The sequence below is a fragment of the Oncorhynchus gorbuscha genome, linkage group LG06 (assembly GCF_021184085.1).
Source record: "Oncorhynchus gorbuscha isolate QuinsamMale2020 ecotype Even-year linkage group LG06, OgorEven_v1.0, whole genome shotgun sequence".
Lineage (NCBI taxonomy): Eukaryota > Metazoa > Chordata > Actinopteri > Salmoniformes > Salmonidae > Oncorhynchus > Oncorhynchus gorbuscha.
Genome location: NC_060178.1, coordinates 30,316,853 through 30,336,119, shown reverse-complemented (window position 1 = coordinate 30,336,119; position 19,267 = coordinate 30,316,853). Strand labels below are relative to the sequence as shown.

The window sequence follows — 19,267 nt, the reverse complement described above, 5'->3', positions numbered from 1 at the left end:
AGGGCAGCACGGCTGGTCCTTAAATATACACGAGAGCTAATATTAATAATATGTAAATCTCTCATAGCTCAAAGTGGAGGGGATTGCCTTCATCACTACTTTTTTTGGTAAGAAGTAATGACATGCTGAATGCACTGTGGTGTCCGTTTAAACTACTAGAACACAGTTCAGACACCCATGCATACCCCACAAGGCATGCCACCAAAGGTCTCTTCACACTCTCCAAGTCAAGAACAGACTATGGGAGGAGCACAGTACTACATAGAGCTATGGCCTACATGGAACTATTCCACATCAGGTAACTGATGCAAGCAGTAGAATCAGATTTGAAAAACAGATAAAAAATACATCTTTTGGAAGCGGGGACTGTGAAGAGACACACACAGACACATAAGACAAGCAATCTACACACAGGTGCACATGGATTTTGTATTGTAGATACGTGATAGTAGAGTAGTGGCCTGAGGGAACACGATTTGTTGTGAAAAGTGGAATGAAATAAATACATTCTATGTTTGTTATACTATTCAATCAAAAAGTCAGCATTTTCATCCATTTCTGCACTTATTTGAGATCACTTCCACTTAGGGCTGCACAATATCGGCAGGCAATCTGGGGCTTATTTTTTAGCAAATGTTGCGCTTTCCCTTGTGATTTAGAGCAAAACCCTTGGGTGAACGTACTGGTCCAATAATAATTTGACTTCCATGACTCCAATTCTATAGTTTGAATGCAGCGTTGTTTGACATGACAACAGATGAAAATGCCAGGGAGGAGTTGTTGTGAGAGGGCAGTAACCAAAGTTGATAAGTGTTTCTTAGGGAACCGTTTAATTTTGGCTACATGTAATGTTCTCTTAGCTACTTCATGTAGCTAACATATTCATACTTTGCGTATTTCTCATTGGCAGCTACATTAAATAGTACCCGCAAAACACCAGTCTCAAGGTCAACAGTGAAGAGGCAACTCGGCAGAGTTGCAAAGAAAAAGCCATATCTCAGACTGACCAATAAAAAGAAAAGATTGAGATAGGCAAAAGAACAGACACTGGACAGAGGAACTCTACCTAGAAGGCCAGCATCCTGGAGTCGCCTCTTCACTGTTGACAATGAGACTGGTGTTTTGCGGGTTCTATTTAATGAAGCTGCCAGTTGAGGACTTGTGAGGCGTCTGTTTCTCAAACTAGACACTAATGTACTTGTCCTCTTGCTCAGTTGTGCACCAGGGTCTCCCACTCTTTATATTCTGGTTAGGGCCAGTTTGCGCTGTTCTGTGAAGGGAGCGTTGTATGAGATCTTTAGTTTCTTGGCAATTTCTCTCATGGAATAGCCTTCATTTATCAGAACAAGAACAGACGTACGAGCTTAAGAAGAAAGTTCTTTGTTTCTGGCCATTTTGCGCCTGTAATCGAACCGACAAATGCTGATGCTCCAGATACTCAGCTTGTCTCAAGAAGGCCAGTTTAATTGCTTCTTTAATCAGAACAACAATTTTCAGCTGTGCTAACATAATTGCAAAAGGTTTTTTTAACAATCAATTAGCCTAACTTGGATTAGCTAACACAACGTGCCATTGGAACATAGGAGTGATGGTTGCTGAAAAGGGGCCTCTGTAGGCCTATGTATATATTCCATTTATTTATTTTTTATCTGCCGTTTCCAGCTACAAGTCATTGACAACATTAACAATGTGTACACTGTATTTCTGATCAATCTGATGTTATTTTACATGGACCATTTGTTTTGCTTTTCTTTCAAAAACAAGGACATTTCTAAGTGACCACAAACTTTTGAACGGTAGTGTAGGTGAGAGTGGATTCTCGGCCCTCATTAGCATGAAAACTAAATATAGGCACAGATTGTGTGTGGGAAATGATATAAGACACTCTCCCCAATACAACCCAACATTGCAGAGTTATGTGCATCCTTTCAAGCACACCATTCTCATTAACCTGTGGTGAGTTATTCACAATTTACGATGAACAAATAAGGTTTTATATGTAAGATGGATATATAAACAGCAAAATTATTGATTATTATTATTTGTGCCCTGGTCCTATAAGAGCTCTTTGTCACTTCCCACAAGCCGGGTTGTGAAAGACTCACACTCATATTTTTAATGTATCGTATAGTGTGTGCATGGCAGGCTTACAATGCCTTGCAAAAAACTACATTTGAGAGTGCCCTGACCCTGTTGCTAGAGGGGGTACGCAGCTGAAGGCTGACTGTTTGAAAGGGTACGGGACTATAAAAAGTTTGGGAACCACTGATTTAGAAGATACTGTTGCAAAAACTTATTGATTAAGGTCTACACCATCACATGTATTAACAGGCTGTATAATGAATTATGTTTGCTCTGACTCAGTTAATTTATAAGCTAGCTAGTAAGCTTACTAGCGATTAGCGGCTAACCATATTTAGGCTCAACTTGCTAAGAAAACACAAACTAGCTGTTTGCAGATGTAACAAATTAAGTGTAATTATAGAACGCTAGTGGATTTATATTAACCTCTCTGCGCACGGAACCCGGAATCGGGCTGAAATTCCACAACATACGGTGATCGCTACATAAATAGTCATATTAAACATTCATGAAAATACAAGTATCTCACATGTATCGAAAACCTAGAATCTTGCTAATCCAACTGCGTTGTCAGATTAAAACATTTACTGAGAAAGAATACGATATGATAATCTGAGGATAGAGCCCCATAAAAAAAAACTATTTCAACCAGCACAGGCATAACAAAATCACAAACTGCATTAAAATTAATTGTTTACATTTGACCATCTTCATGTTTGCAATCCCAATGCTCATTGTTACACAATGAATGATCTTTTGTTTGATAAAATCCATTTTTATAGCCTAACACGAAACATATTGTGAACCGCTTGTGTCGTGAATTCCGTCTCATTCCATTTGACAACACATTTGAGGGTAAATATCCACACGAAACGTGACTTTTCCAGTCATGTTTGGTTTCATTGCAATCAACTGGTTTGTTTGTAACACAACCAAACGTGATGGGCCATTTCGCGGGACGTATTGACTGAAAGAAACCGATTTCCGAAGACAACAAGTAATGACATCACTGTGCACCAATGATATGACCACTGTTTCGTTGATTGACTGTATTTTAACCCAATGTCCACTGATCGTCTTGAAATCTACCTGGGTAGATAGCCAATGAGCTGAGGTAAACAGCAATATGCAATGGTTATGTGTTGGAAGACCAACCCATGTAGTAAACTCCGGCGTAAAGAGAGTCATTCGCTATTGAAGTTTTATACTGGACAAGCTACGCATATTACGCACAGCATTGTTTGGTAAACGCGCAGATTCAGCTGTTTACATATCAATCAGTATGGCAACCAAGTCAGGGAAAGCTAAATCTAAGTCTAGATATATAGATTTACACACAATTTTAGAAGAAATTGATCGGAAAAGTGAGATTGTTGTATGACGATTCATTTAGCGATTCCCAAGTGGAGGAATATTTTTTGAACGGAGAGGACAAGTTCTTCTCATGCTAATGCCCTTGTTTGATATTAATAATATAAAGTATGTGATTTTTATTTTATTTTAGAAGCAATATATAAAAATGTAATGTAATGAAATGTGAGATGCGTGTGTCTGCCACCCCACATGAAATAGCCTATTTGAGGCTGTTGAGGGGAGGGCAGGCCCACAACAATGGCCAAAGTGAAATGGAGACAGTAGATCTAGCTGGTCTGTCATAATAGAATAGAGACAGTAGATCTAGCTGAAATGTCATAATATAAAAGAGACAGTAGATCTAGCATGTATAATAATATATTCAACCTTATGTTCCCTGTACTCATATATCTGTTTATTATACCTGTTGATACTCACTTTACAGCAGAAAGAGACTGCTATGGCACCTGGCATCAGCAGCACAATATTGTGTAGAGCTTTGGAAAAGGGGTGGGGTTATAGCCTTCCTGTTTGGCACTGTCCGGGGGTCTCATCGGGTGTACTTCTTCTGTCTTATCCAGTGTCCTGTGTGAATTTAAGTGTCTCTCTCTCGATCTACCTGAGCCAGGACTACCTGGCACGATGACACCTTGCTGTCCCAGTCCACCTGGCCTTGCTGCTGTTCCAGTTTCAACTGTTCTGCCTGCGGCTATGGAAACCTAAACTGTTCATATTTACTTGAGGTGCTGTCCTGTTGCATCCTCTACAACTACTGTGATTATTATTATTTGACCCTGCTGGTCATCTATGAACGTTTGAAAATCTCAGCCATGTTCTATTATAATCTCCACCCGGCACAGACAGAAGAGGACTGGCCACCCCTCATAGCCTGGTTCCTCTCTAGGTTTCTTCCTAGGTTTTGGCCTTTCTTGGGAGTTTTTCCTAGCCACCGTGCTTCTACACCTGCATTGCTTGCTGTTTGGGGTTTTAGGCTGGGTTTCTGTACAGCACTTTGAGATATTAGCTGCTGTAAGAAGGGATATATAAATACTTGATTTGAGAGGACTGAGGGTCTTCCAAATATTGAAAGTGTGTAAATACACTGCTCAAAAAAATAAAGGGAACACTAAAATAACACATACTAGATCTGAATGAAATATTCTTATTAAATACGTTTTTCTTTACATAGTTGAATGTGCTGAATGTGCTGACAACAAAATCACACAAAAATTATCAATGGAAATCAAATTTATCAACCCATGAAGGTCTGGATTTGGAGTGGAAAACCCCACTACAGGCTGATCCAACTTTTATGTAATGTCCTTAAAACAAGTCAAAATGAGTATGACCTCCCTACAATGCCTGGGCATGCTCCTGACGAGGTGGCAGATGGTCTCCTGAGGGATCTCATCCCAGACCTGGACTAAAGCATCTGCCAACTCCTGGACAGTCTGTGGTGCAACGTGGTGTTGGTGGATGGAGCGAGACATGATGTCCCAGATGTGCTCAATTGGATTCAGGTCTGGGGAACGGGCGGGTCAGTCCATAGCATCAATGCCTTCCTCTTGCAGGAACTGCTGACACACTCCAGCCACATGAGGTGTAGCATTGTCTTGCATTAGGAGGAACCCAGGTCCAACCGCACCAGCATATGGTCTCACAAGGGGTCTGAGGATCTCATCTCGGTACCTAATGGCAGTCAAGCTACCTCTGGCGAGCACATGGAGGGTTGTGCGGCCCCCCCAAAGAAATGCCACCCCACATCATGACTGACTCACCGCCAAACCGGTCATGCTGGAGGATGTTGCAGGCAGCAGAACGTTCTCCAAGGCGTCTCCATACTCTGTCACGCCTATCACATGTGCTCAGTGTGAACCTGCTTTCATCTGTGAAGAGCACAGGGCGCCAGTGACAAATTTGCCAATCTTGGTGGTCTCTGGCAAATGCCAAACGTCCTGCACGGTGTTGGGCTGTAAGCACAACCCCCACCTGTGGACGTCAGGCCCTCATACCACCCTCATGTAGTCTGTTTCTGCACATTTGTGGCCTGCTGGAGGTCATTTTGCAGGGCACTAGCAGTGCTCCTCCTGCTCCTCCTTGCACAAAGGCGGAGGTAGCGGTCCTGCTGCTGGGTTGTTGCCCTCCTACGGCCTCCTCCACGTCTCCTGATAGCGCCTCCATGCTCTGGACACTACGCTGACAGACACAGCAAACCTTCTTGCCACAGCTCGCATTGATGTCCCATCCTGGACGAGCTGCACTACCTGAGCCACTTGTGTGGGTTGTAGACTCCATCTCATGCTACCACTAGAGTGAAAGCACCGCCAGCATTCAAAAGTGACCAAAACATCAGCCAAGAAGCATAGGAACTGAGAAGTGGTCTGTGGTCACCACCTGCAGAACCACTCCTTTATTGGGTGTGTCTTGCAAATTGCCTAGAATGTCCACCTGTTGTCTATTCCATTTGCACAACAGCATGTGAAATTTGTCAGTCAGTGTTGCTTCCTAAGTGGACAGTTTGATTTCACAGAAGTGTGATTGACTTGGAGTTACATTGTGTTGTTTAAGTGTTCCCTTTATTTTTTTGAGCAGTGTAGTTACCCGTGTTATTTTGTAAATGTATATATTTTTTTCATTTTTGGGGGGGTGTGTGTTAGAATACCATTTTGGCATTTTGTATATAGTTATTTGTTTCAAAATGTATACCTTCACCAATTTGGCCATATGATAAATGTAATGTAATGTAGCACACTCATTTTGGAAGTCATTCTGAAACTTTGCACAAGTACTGTTGCCCTCTTGTGTTTTTCCACTGAAATTGTCCCCATCATCCTATCTGAATGTTTATTTTTTTATCTTGTTCATTTTAAAGATAGAATAAAAATAAAAAACATATTTTTTTTCATTGTATTATCTAAACCAGATCTATTGTGTTATATTCTCCTACATTCAATTCACATTTACACAAACTTCAGAGTGTTTTCTTTCAAATGGTACCAAGAATATGCATATCCTTGGTTCTGTGCCTGAGCTACAGTCAGTTAGATTCAGGCAGAAATTGAAAAAAGTAGGGGGGATAGCTCTAAGAGGATTTTAAGCACATTGTTGCATTGACCAGACTCGTGTGAGGCTCCCGAGTGGCGCAGCAGTCTAAGGCACTGCATCTCAGTGCTAAAGGCGTCACTACAGACCCTGGCTCGATTCCAGGCTCTATCACAACTGGAAGTGATTGTGAGTCCCATAGGGCGGCTCACAATTGGCCCGGCGTCGTCTGGGTTAGGGTTTGGCCGGAGTAGGCCGTCATTGTAAATAAGAATTTGTTCTTAACTGATTTGCCAAGTTAAATACAATTTTTAAAAACTGTCTCGCGGTTGAGGAACAACACATGTGCTCGAATGACAGGGAGCGGGAATAGGTCTGTGTTGAAAGCAGCATAGAGAGAGCGCGCGGTCAGCGATGACTCAAGTAGCGAAGTAAACTATAAAAATAGACATTACACACATCGTATCACATTTAACAAACCAAACATTCAAATACCATTATAGAAGGTAAAGTCAAAACACAAACCAGTCCGTGCAGCAATACAGGTATATCATAAAATACCCTAATCAGTGGTAACAACAGACAAAGTGGAGCGCTTTGATTTGGATCCCCGTTAGTGACAGCTACTCTTACTGGGGTACGACACAACGATCTATCTGCAATATTAAAGCTGATCTACCACTAATAAAATATAAAACACTGCCTTATTCTGTCAAGTCCCACATAACCCAGCCATGCCCCCAGAGGTTGTTGCCCAACTGCTCTATACAGCCACAAACCCAGGTTCAGTTCAAATCATGTCCAGTAGTTTCTCTCTGCAATCCAGTCTCCAGCCTTACCTTGCCTTATATTTGGATTAAGGCGTTTTTATCCAAATTGACACATACACTGAGTGTACAAAACATTAGGAACAACTTCCTAATATTGAGTTGCACTTCCTTTTGCCCTCAGAACAGCCTCAATTCATCAGGCCATGGACTACAAGGTGTTAAATGGTTCCACAGGGATGCTGGCCCATGTTGACTCCAATGCTTCCCACAGTTGTGTCAAGTTGGTTGGATGTACTTCAGGTGGTGGACCATTCTTGATATGCTCCACAATTTCTTGTGTGTAAGAAACACAGCAGCGTTGCAGTTCTCAAACCGGTGTGCATGGTGTGCAAACCGGTGTCCATGGCACCTACTATACCTCGTTCAAAGGCATTTAAATCGTTTGTCATGCCCATTCACACCCTGAATGGCACACGCACACAATACATGTCTTAAAAATATTTATTTAACCTGTCTCTTCCCCATCATATACACTGATTGAAGTGGATTTAACATCAATAAGGGATCATAGATATCACCTGGTCAGTCTGTCATGGAAAGAGAAGGTATTCCTAATATATTGTACACTTAGTGTATAGCCCTTATAACAGTAACCCTGTCCCTTTGTCTCCAGGGAGAGCTGAGAGAGGAGAGGAAAGATGAGGAGCAGAAGGAAGGAATGGGATGTCACCTCTAGGCAGTAAGCAGATAGAGGTCCTGAATTATTCCTTTGTTATTTGCTTTCACCAAGTACTTTCAGATTGCTGGAAATTATGGAAATGAAACAAGGAACCCCTTTTAGACTATTGAGATGGGCCCTATGGCAGGAAGCTACAGATGGACATAAAACTGTGCAGTGCACTGTGCCAGTTGAGGAGGTGGATATCAGCTGAGTCACCACTCACTGCCTCACAGTGATACAACAGCAGTCAGATGATAGAGATGTGCACCTTTCACTTTCGAAGCAATCAAATATGCATCTAAATACATGGGCTCCGATACGTTTTAGTTTGAAACGATACAATTGAATTGGAGAACAAATCGATGCAATACACTAACATTTGTTGCATAAACATTCATTTTCCATTCTAAATTAAAAACGGCTGCTGAGCTGGATCTGCCTGAGCTGACTGGTGTGTGTAAATTATGTATGTCTATGGTGTATGTAATATATAGGCACCTGAGCTGAGCCATATCAGATTAGGGGAGGGAAATGTAGCCTATTTTTTAAATCACCATAACCCACTACTTGTCATTTTTTGGGTTAAGTGTTTACTAGTAATGTATCAATATGAATAATTTACAAATTAGCTATGACATAGACAATGAATATAATGCACAACTTTGGATTTTACCCTTTTGGAAGTTTACGAAGTAATCTCTTCTCACTTCAGCCATGCGCCCCCGCAAAAGTGATTGCTGTCCTGGTTATGAAATTATCGATGTTACCCTACATAAAAAAACATGAGCATATAAACTGTTTAAATTAGGGGGAGCTTTAAACGGTAAAATGAAATTAGGCTCCTTGGAAATCCCTAACTTAAAAGATACATTCTTCACAAAATATAACTAACAAGTCCCGATCATTACAGGAAAATAAAAATTAAACAAATTCCTTTGCCACACAGAGGCTCTAGTTTTATGACTGTAGCCTAGTGCCGGTTTGATGACTTGTCATTGGACAACAACAGCAAGCAAAACACATCACTAGTGAAAAGCAAGAGCACCAGCAGCCTAAATTATTCAATTCTCTCTCCCCGCGGGAAGCGTGATGTAGACTATCTGCATTGTGAATTCACATGGAATTTTCTAGATTTCTGTTATCGCTTTAACAGAAAAATTATTTAAAGGCTGTTTAAACATTAACAAAAATTGTCCATCCGTTACTTCCCTAGTTCAAAGCAAAACTACCAAAACTATTGTTGATGGTTAAGTTGTGCAATCAAAATCAAATCTATTTAAAGCCCCGTTCAGCAGGTACAGTATAGCCAGATGAGTTGTGCGTCTGGTAGCTTACTTTTATTATTGTAAAACAAGTTTACAGCACATTATAACAATGACCTAGGCAAATTACATGGGTTGTCACTCAACTAATAAAGCCTAATATCACGCAAACCATATTAGCATTTGAAAGCTGGGCAAAGTGCGCAGTTTGACTAGGCTACTAATAATCGCCTGGGGTTGTTTGACATGCAAAATGACTTGTAGATCAATTACTGTCAACACAGTTACATGTAGTTTGACACTGAAAGTTTTCACAAAATCTGAGGTATTTTCAAAAGGTAAAGACTGCAATATGAGCCAAAAAAAAAACTGAACCAGTGATTCTAACGTTTGAATCGATTTTCTGACCGATGCATGCTACATTTGGATCGGTTTGGGGTCCGCGGACCCACGTACTTGAATAGGGGATTACCGATATGCCATTACATGCCTACCAGAAAGCCATGCTGAACACACAAACCACACACCTACACTGATATGAAATAAATGGGGCTAGTAAGAGAGTCCCACAAAGGGCTTAACCTGCCATTTTGATTTTATCCATCTTGGTTTAAAAATCAGTAGACACAAGGGAGAGGAGATGCAGTGATGTAAGCCACTTTATACTACTATTGCGATGCAGCCCATCCATAGTATTGAGTTGCAGCCTCTTGGGAGGAAGGAACATCAATATCTCCCAGTCCGTAGGGAGATGGAATTAGATGGTGCCTATCTTTCCCAGTAATTATGGAATAAGGCCTGCAGTCATCTTCATATAACAAATGACAGAAAATATGTAATTAAATAGGGACTTAAACCTACGTTTGAGCAATAAACAAAGTTGACCTATGGGTGAACTATACACACTTTTAGGATTTCCAATGTGAGACTCGGTTGAAACAATTTACTCTCCTATGAAATGGCCTCAACTGACTAACTCTGGAGATTCGGAAAGACACGCACACAAAAAACCTTGGTCAGACAGGGAGGATGAATCACTTCTTTTCACCATCTCCTCAGACACAACAGTCTGCACATTCAAAGATGCACTCATTTCCTCATACACCCAAGGCCAGGTCAAATCGCTGCCTGGTCATTTGCATACCAGTCACATACCAGAGTGCTCAATAAATACATCTGCATCGTCAGTCATTGGGATCACTGGTACCTGAGGTTATCAACATACATTGTGGTTCATATAACTTACTAATGGACATGTCCGGTAGTCAGGATCATTGTCAACACAAAACATGTTAAAACCGGTTGACTGTGTGGTTACCAATTGTCTAGGTGAATGTGTTTGAGTTGTGCATCATTGATGTATAAATTATAGTCAAAAGATTAATAATTTCTAAACTGGAGGGGGGGGCATAGACACAGTCACGTCCAAACCACAATAGTTAAGGTAATGTCTATGCAACGTGTTCAACCCTCAAACACAAATTTGTAATATCAGCAATGTTCAAGGCTTAGAGATTTTTGTAGAATCTCAGCCAAGTAGTGAAATGGTAACTAGTTCACCGGCAGGAAGATGCCTGGCTTCATGGACCATTTTAGGCAGGGTGGGTCACATTGGCCCGACGCAGGGGCCTCTTCTAGCCCAAAGCACCAAACCTAATCGAACACAAATTCACGATATCAAACATGATTCCCCACCCCAGTAACAGTATATTGGATTGTTAACGGGCTTCATTTGTTCAGATTTAAACTACACACTGCAGTATGGTGGGTTAACCATCTACCTAGTTGAAAAGTCCGAACGTTCAGTTTCGGTTTTGAATTCCATTTGCCATCACATCCATATTCGGCTTCGCTAACCTGGCTTTCACCACTAACTATTTAGCTAGAACATCATTGACATGGCGACCTACCCGTCACCGCCGGTCCCTTTCTTCTAGTCTGTCGTATGCCTCGTCTGGGTTCGGCCTGTTTTGTGCGAGTGTGTGTGTGGCCGGCGGATTACAAAAGCTACCTTGCTAGTTCGGCTAACGATATTAGCTAGCGTGGAAGCTAGCATCCAACAAGCTCCTCTCGACTTGCACAGGCCTGATGCGTTTCTGTTGCCTACACCGTGCCCTTTCTTCTTCCCCGACGTGTCCTCCGTTATTTGGACGTTAACAGGCTCTCAGCTTGTGTTTCTATCTTCTTGCACACCCGTTGTCTCGTATGAGAATAGTATTGAGTGAGTGAAGGCGCCGCGGCCTGTCGCACAATCAAAGATGGCAGACCGCCAGTCCACGATCGTCACTAGTTACCACAGCCACAAAGTATGAATTATGTCTAAACTCCTCCCTTTTCTACTATTTATCTTCTTAAAATCTGACTTTAAACCTAAACCACACTGATAACCGTATGCCTAACCTTAAATGAAGACTAAACATCGAATTTTTGTTTTCATTAATTTTTACGATATAGTCAATATAGACTTTGTGACTGTGGTAACTAGTGACAACCCCAGTTCCACGGGTGTCTGACATCATCACCCACCCACAGAAGACGGCGGCTGCGGAGCAATTCAATTCAATTGCGGAGCATCAGTCTTGAAAAATATGAATGATATACTGACAAGATTACATGTCTCTCGGTCCTAACAATGGGAGTCGTTGTCCACAAAGCGGCACGGCGGTACTAGTCTCATACCATGAATATTCATGGTCATCGAGACAACTCCGTTATATAAAGAGTTTCTTCTAAAACTGACCGGGATCTCACGTATCCTACATATCAGTACATTCCTAACAACTTTATCATTACGAAACTTCCAATAAAACTCACGTAGCAAATAAGCCATACATTTTTCAGTTGACTAAATTCGACACTCTCATTGACCTCCGTACAAAAACTCCTTGCTTGGTGAGCGAAACAACGAAAAAGCGCCACCTGCTTGCTGGAAGAAGACAGTTAATTCCGCCGAGTTTGGCCTGTTCTTCTTCCTCTCTGGTTAAGTTTTAAAACTCTGTGGTTGGATGAAGCCACAGGTGAGCAGACACTGGCCGTGTTCGAGAAGATCAAAACCGTAATGTATCATGGGTAAATTGTGACTGACTGACAGATTTACAAATAATAATGACCTGTAGATTATTATTTATGATGCAGGGTTCTTTGCGGATCTGTCAGTCTGCAGTTGCCTGCAATGTCGAACAAGCCCACTGCAGTAAGGTTGGTTTGTCATTTTCACTATTTAAAATTTAAAGACTAAGGACAGTGTCGGGAGAATGAACGGGCAACTTCTAGCTGGAACAAATTCTTTGGAGTGCTTGGCTTGGTACCCTACTGTACCTCATCTCTGCACCATTAGCCCACATGTGATAAAAACACCCCGCTGTCAGGAGTGGATTGGACATCTGGCAAATGGCAGATGGGATAGACCATTTTTTTTTGCTGGATGGGCTGGTCGAAATTGACACACACACAAAATATTTGTATATACACTACATGACCAAAAGTTAAACACGCCATCAGCAAAGAGACCTTCTACGACTTACAAAAAAAAACATAAAGGGTGCATATAAATGTAGAAAGAGCACGTTCTACGTTGTCACTTCACTCTCCTCTCCCCCCATGCACTCAAGATTTGTTTTTATCTGATCGTATAACATTTCATAATGCCATTGCAGGACAAACACAGCTTTGGAAGCCTTTTCCCGTTGAAGATAGGAGGGTCTCACCTTTCTGTTGGTATAATTTGTATTTCTCAACTCTCAATATTCAGCTAAATAGCAACTATTTTACAACCAAGATATTTGATATGGCTTTGAGATGTGGAGTTTTTTTGTAGGACATCCAGTGTACTGTTGGATGAATACATGGCTACTAGCAGTGTGTATTATATTTAGAGTTAGCGATCTAGTTAATGTGTTTTGAGTTTCCACTTCCTAAGGTGTTGAACCCCAAATGGATTAGCCTATGATATGAATTAGTGCACATAAAGATGTATGTAATTCATCTCTGTTTTGACAGTAAAATATAGCAACTATGGTCCAGATTGTCAACTCCAAATTCCTGACAATCTGGACTATGTTGCCCATCAAAATATCTTGAATCATGCATTCCTGCTTAGACTTGTTAGATTAAACAATGTAATTATTGAATATCTCAGGAGTCAATTTATTATAGTTCTTTATTACAGCACTATGAATGACTTTACAAATCATGGGCTGGCGCCACCAACCGTAAAAGTTAGTGGCATCAGTGACACCGGGGGAAATGTTAGTGCAGAGTCCTGTAATAGTAATTAACACCTAGGGTAAGTGTTGATTCAGGGGAGCACATATGACAGCCATTCATTTGCAATGGAGCCTAAGTCGTTAGGTCTAATTTTAGAACGTGTATGGCTTAAGCGTTCAGACAGAGAACAAGAAGACCGTGTGGATAAAAGTCCGCCCATGCCTCCTGTACAGTTACGATGGGTGTTTCTAGTGAGGGGATGATTGATACATACAGGAGCTCCTCCTCCTTCTTCTTCCATGGTGCTTTGGAGGTGCTTGATGCCACCTACTGTATGGGCTGTGTCTTGCCTACTGTCCTGGAGTGTAAATTCATTACAATATGTGACACAAAAAGTGGAGGGAAAAGGGAAAGAAAAATTGCCCTACCAACTAACCCTACACCCATTAAAACATCACCACTATTCCCCTACTTGGCCCTATTTGATCCTACACCAGACCTGCACACTATCGTTTAACACACCTTGTAACTCTTCTGCAGTAAAATCTTGTACACTCAAGTATTTCTCTGCAGCTGCCACCACAAAATCTATTTTCTATCATTTTACGTTCCATTTCTGCAGTACAGTTGATAACCATGACTATGAACGCTAAAGAAGCCAACCTTACTGAATCACATTATTATTCCTATCACTCTCGGCCTCTGCCTACTCACAGGGAGCCTCTTAGGACCCATCTTCCTCTACTACTCTCTTCACTGCCTCACCATACAATACATTCTGTACTACTCTGACCCTGGCAACCTCAACCTGTCTCTCTCTCACAGGACACTTCTGATCTCCAGCAACATGGGTACCCCTACAGTTAACACATACAGCTTTTTCCACCGATACTACACATTCCTTTGCCTCATGTCCTCCTGCATACTTCTCACATACAGGAATCTCCCTCCTACAAATTGCTGCAATATGCTTGGTACTTAAAACACTGTAATGGGTTTGGGACAAAGCTCTCATGGGATAACTGGCACATCCTAACTTGACTTTGTCAGGTAAAGACTCTGCTACAAAACTCAGCAGGACAGACAGTGTCTTCTCTGTTACACCACACTCTCCACCGGGTCTGCTTCGCACCCAAATGGTGGGTGTCACAGACACTGGGAATCTTACAATTCAGATGGTCCTTCTCAACACTTAACACCACCCCAGCTTTCAATGGTGCCCTTCTCTGGAGAGCAAACCCAGCTAACAACAAATGTTCCCACAACATTAGAGAACGTTCCCTTAAGAGTCTCATTAGGTCATAAACTAACATTTTCATAGGAATGTTCCCATGAATTCCAAGGAATGTTTCCAAGAGACCATTCTCTTAATGTCAAATAGAACTTACCCAGAATGTGGTTACCATGTACTCATGTTCTAGACACGTATTATGGTAACATTGCAAGAACATTCATGTGTCCAGTTTTTTGTGGTTTAGGAGAATATTCCATCAACATCCCACCTAACATACACAGAACAAGTGTGTAGACATGTGTCATGGGAATGTTGCAAGAATTCATTACACATCACATATTGTTACTGTTGCCAAGCCAATCAAGGCCCTGATTGGTAAACCACTGATTCATTCATAGCTTTTTATGTTACAAATTACAATTTGTATTATAAGTTATGAATTTGCAAACATATGATATGTTATGAATTCTAGCTAGGTGGCTAATGTTAGCTAGCTGGCTAACGTTAACTAGGCTAGGGGTTAGGGTTAGGATTAAGGTTAGGGTTAAATTTATGAGTTAGGTTAAAGGGTTTTACGGTTAAAGGGTTAGAGGAAGGGTTAAGATTAGGGGAATGGTTAGCTAACATGCTAAGCACTTGCAAATTAGCTAAAAATAAGTAAGTAGTTGAAAAGTTGCTAATTAAACTAAAGTTGTCCGTAATGATTTTCTATCTCACAACCTTTGGGTTACTAGACATTCGTGATATACATCCACCCAACCATCCTACTTTTGTTTTTGCCTTAAGTAAGCATCTGTCTTATGTAACCATACCAAACTTTACATACTAATTTGAGTGTCCCTGGATTTACATTTACTATGTAACATCTAGTCTATGACTCCAGGTTGTACTCACACAGTGTTATCAACTTACATATTTGATATACATGATCACATTATACATGTTCATTTATACAGTAATTATTTTTCAACATGTCTTCATCTGGGAGTTGAACTCACAACTTCTTGGTTCATGACACTCTGATGTTCACGCTACACCACCATGTAGCAGGTAGCAGAAAATCGGACTATTCTCATCATTGATTTCATTGACTTATTTCAGAAATTAAAGGGCTTTCTGTATAGTTGCCTAAAGTTGGCGGGGCAAATAACCTGTCCTAATGATATTCCTGAATCATTATGATCAATCAAATATTTTCTCGAGTGTACTTTTAACAGAGCTGAGATTTACTTCAAAGTGCATTCACCCTATTGCTTACATCTATCAAGTTGTTAATAAGCACATGCCCTAGAGATATCCCTCATTGGGACAATGGTTAGGGTGTTCACCACTTGTGGTGGTGGCCTGGGTCTGAGACCCGCAAGGGGTGTCAGCCTACTCTCACATTTTTAGCAATATATGTTATTGTCGTTTTGAACTGCCTTTATCAGACATTTCGATTGTTGATATGGAACGTTATTTATAACACTTGGTAATATTATTTATGCATCTTTGTTTAGTATCATAATCTGTGTTTAGATTACTCCTCTCACTCATTTCTGGAACTTTGTGTCTTTGTGCACGATCTCCAGATGCTTTTTCAGGTTTGATGTGATGTTTCTGGATGAAGAAATCAGTCAATGTTTGCATTTGACTAAAAATGTTATCTTTCTCCTCGATTAACTCAAAATAATAGGAGCATTTAGACAAAGAAAAGGTTACACGGGGTAACAAAACAGCTGCCATTTTTCTTTGATTTTTGGCTTGATTATATCCGACTGGAAACTGGTTAGCCTACAGCATGAATTAGCGTGAGACAAGATTTGAAAATATATATATATATATATTTCACACCGGTAGAGATATGCTTCTGAAAGTAATATACGGGTTACTTGAAAAGATAACTGTAATAATACAACTATATTTGAAGACAGTACCTCGTTATAGTACTCTGTTACTCATACAAGTAATATATACTGAACAAAATATAAAACGCAACATGCAACAATTTCAAATATTTTACTAGAGTTACAGTTCATAAGGAAATAAGTTAATTGAAATAAATTCATTTGGCCCTAATCTACGGATTTCACATCAGTGGGAATACAGATATGCATCTGTTGGTCACATATACCTTTATAAAAGGTATCAGACAACCAGTCAGTATCTGGACCAGGATGTCTTGCTCCCAGGCAGACTAAATAACGTTTTTGCCCGCTTTGAGGACAATACAGTGCCACTGACACTCCCTGCAATGAAAACATGCGGTCTCTCCTTCACTGCAGCCGAGGTGAGTAAGACATTTAAACGTGTTAACCCTCGCAAGGCTGCAGGCCCAGACGGCATCCCCAGCCGCGCCCCCAGAGCATGCGCAGACCAGCTGGCCGGTGTGTTTACGGACATATTCAATCAATCCCTATACCAGTCTGCTGTTCCCACATGCTTCAAGAGGGCCACCATTGTTCCTGTTCCCAAGAAAGCTAAGGTAACTGAGCTAAACGACTACCGCCCCGTAGCACTCACTTCCATCATCATGAAGTGACGATGCAATCTCAACCACACTGCACACTGCCCTAACCCACCTGGACAAGAGGAATACCTATGTGAGAATGCTGTTCATCGACTACAGCTCGGCATTCAACACCATAGTACCCTCCAAGCTCGTCATCAAGCTCGAGACCCTGGGTCTCAACCCCGCCCTGTGCAACTGGGTACTGGACTTCCTGACGGGCCGCCCCCAGGTGGTGAGGGTAGGCAACAACATCTCCTCCCCGCTGATCCTCAACACGGGGGCCCCACAAGGGTGCGTTCTGAGCCCTCTCCTGTACTCCCTGTTCACCCACGACTGCGAGGCCACGCACGCCTCCAACTCAATCATCAAGTTTGCGGACGACACAACAGTGGTAGGCTTGATTACCAACAACGACGAGACGGCCTACAGGGAGGAGGTGAGGGCCCTCGGAGTGTGGTGTCAGGAAAATAACCTCACACTCAACGTCAACAAAACTAAGGAGATGATTGTGGACTTCAGGAAACAGCAGAGGGAACACCCCCCTATCCACATCGATGGAACAGTAGTGGAGAGGGTAACTAGTTTTAAGTTCCTCGGCATACACATCACAGACAAACTGAATCGGTCCACTCACACTGACAGCGTCGTGAAGAAGGCGCAGCAGCGCCTCTTCAACCTCAGGAGGCTGAAGAAATTTGGCTTGTCACCAAAAGCACTCACAAACTTCTACAGATGCACAATCGAGAGCATCCTGGCGGGCTGTATCACCGCCTGGTACGGCAACTGCTCTGCCCTCAACCGTAAGGCTCTCCAGAGGGTAGTGAGGACTGCACAACGCATCACCGGGGTCAAACTACCTGCCCTCCAGGACACCTACACCACCCGATGTTACAGGAAGGCCATAAAGATCATCAAGGACATCAACCACCCGAACCACTGCCTGTTCACCCCGCTATCATCCAGAAGGCGAGGTCAGTACAGGTGCATCAAAGCTGGGACCGAGAGACTGAAAAACAGCTTCTATCTCAAGGCCATCAGACTGTTAAACAGCCACCACTAACATTGGGTGGCTGCTGCCAACACACTGTCATTGACACTGACCCAACTCCAGCCACTTTAATTATGGGAATTGATGGGAAATGATGTAAATATATCACTAGCCACTTTAAACAATGCTACCTTATATAATGTTACTTACCCTACATTATTCATCTCATATGTGTGTAGTGGAGTTCTAAATTGAGCAGCTGCTGAAAAATGAGCTCCTGTATATATTGAGATTTAAATGGTTTTTTAGAGTGAAGTACATCGAAAAAATCAAGAGAAAACTGCAAGACTCAATAGAAGACAAAACAAGGAACAAACCAAAAAAGACAGGCTTTTGAAAAATTAACTATTTTTCATAAAATTGTACAGTTATCTTAGCTAGCTGAATTGCTAGCAGAATTGTTTACTTGTTGCTAAGCAGTTGCTAGGGACTCTCCTGGAAGAAGCTAGCTAGCTTACAAAGAATAACAACAGAAAATATCTAGTTAACAGAAGAAAGACAAAATAAGGACAAAAGAAGGACAGAAGAAAAAGGAAAAGAAAGAGGACAACAAAGTGAAACAGTCAGCACTTCTATTGCAACTTCGTATTTCGTCGTCCTAACGTAGTCTACACTGCTATCTGCCCAGCAGCTAGCCAGCTAGCAAACGTCCACCTTCTACCGAATAGCAGTACTGTAGAAACTATTACACTCAACTGAACGACTTGATTAGTGTAGTGTTAGCTAGCTACATAGTTGTCTTTGCTGTCTTCGTATCCAAGATAATTGTGTAGTTTAGAGCGTGTAGTCTTAGAGTGATTATCTTAATTTACCGAGGTTATCTAGCCAGCTATTTGTCGTCCTTAACGTAGGAGACACTGCTAGCTAGCCAACAGCTAGCCAACGTCTACTGAATAGAACTTCTGCACTCAACAACCCGGTCGCATTCCGCTTCGCTCCACAGGTAGTATCACATTTTTCATTTCATTTCATTACAGCACAACGGTTTGATTTGTTTGTTCGTAGCTAGCTACATAGCTAGCTACATAGCTGTCTGTGTATCAAAGATAATTGTGTAG

At 41.6% G+C, this 19,267-nt stretch overlaps 1 protein-coding gene across 1 annotated transcript in view; it reads right to left on the bottom strand.

Moving 5' to 3' along the window:
* The window catches only part of prrc2c (proline-rich coiled-coil 2C), a 50,414-nt gene extending 38,679 nt beyond the window's left edge, over positions 1 to 11,735 (bottom strand). The window contains 1 exon segment of the mRNA XM_046352907.1: positions 11,141 to 11,735. The gene's annotated coding sequence lies outside the window, so the exon portion shown is untranslated.
* Between the last annotated feature and the right edge of the window lie 7,532 nt (positions 11,736 to 19,267).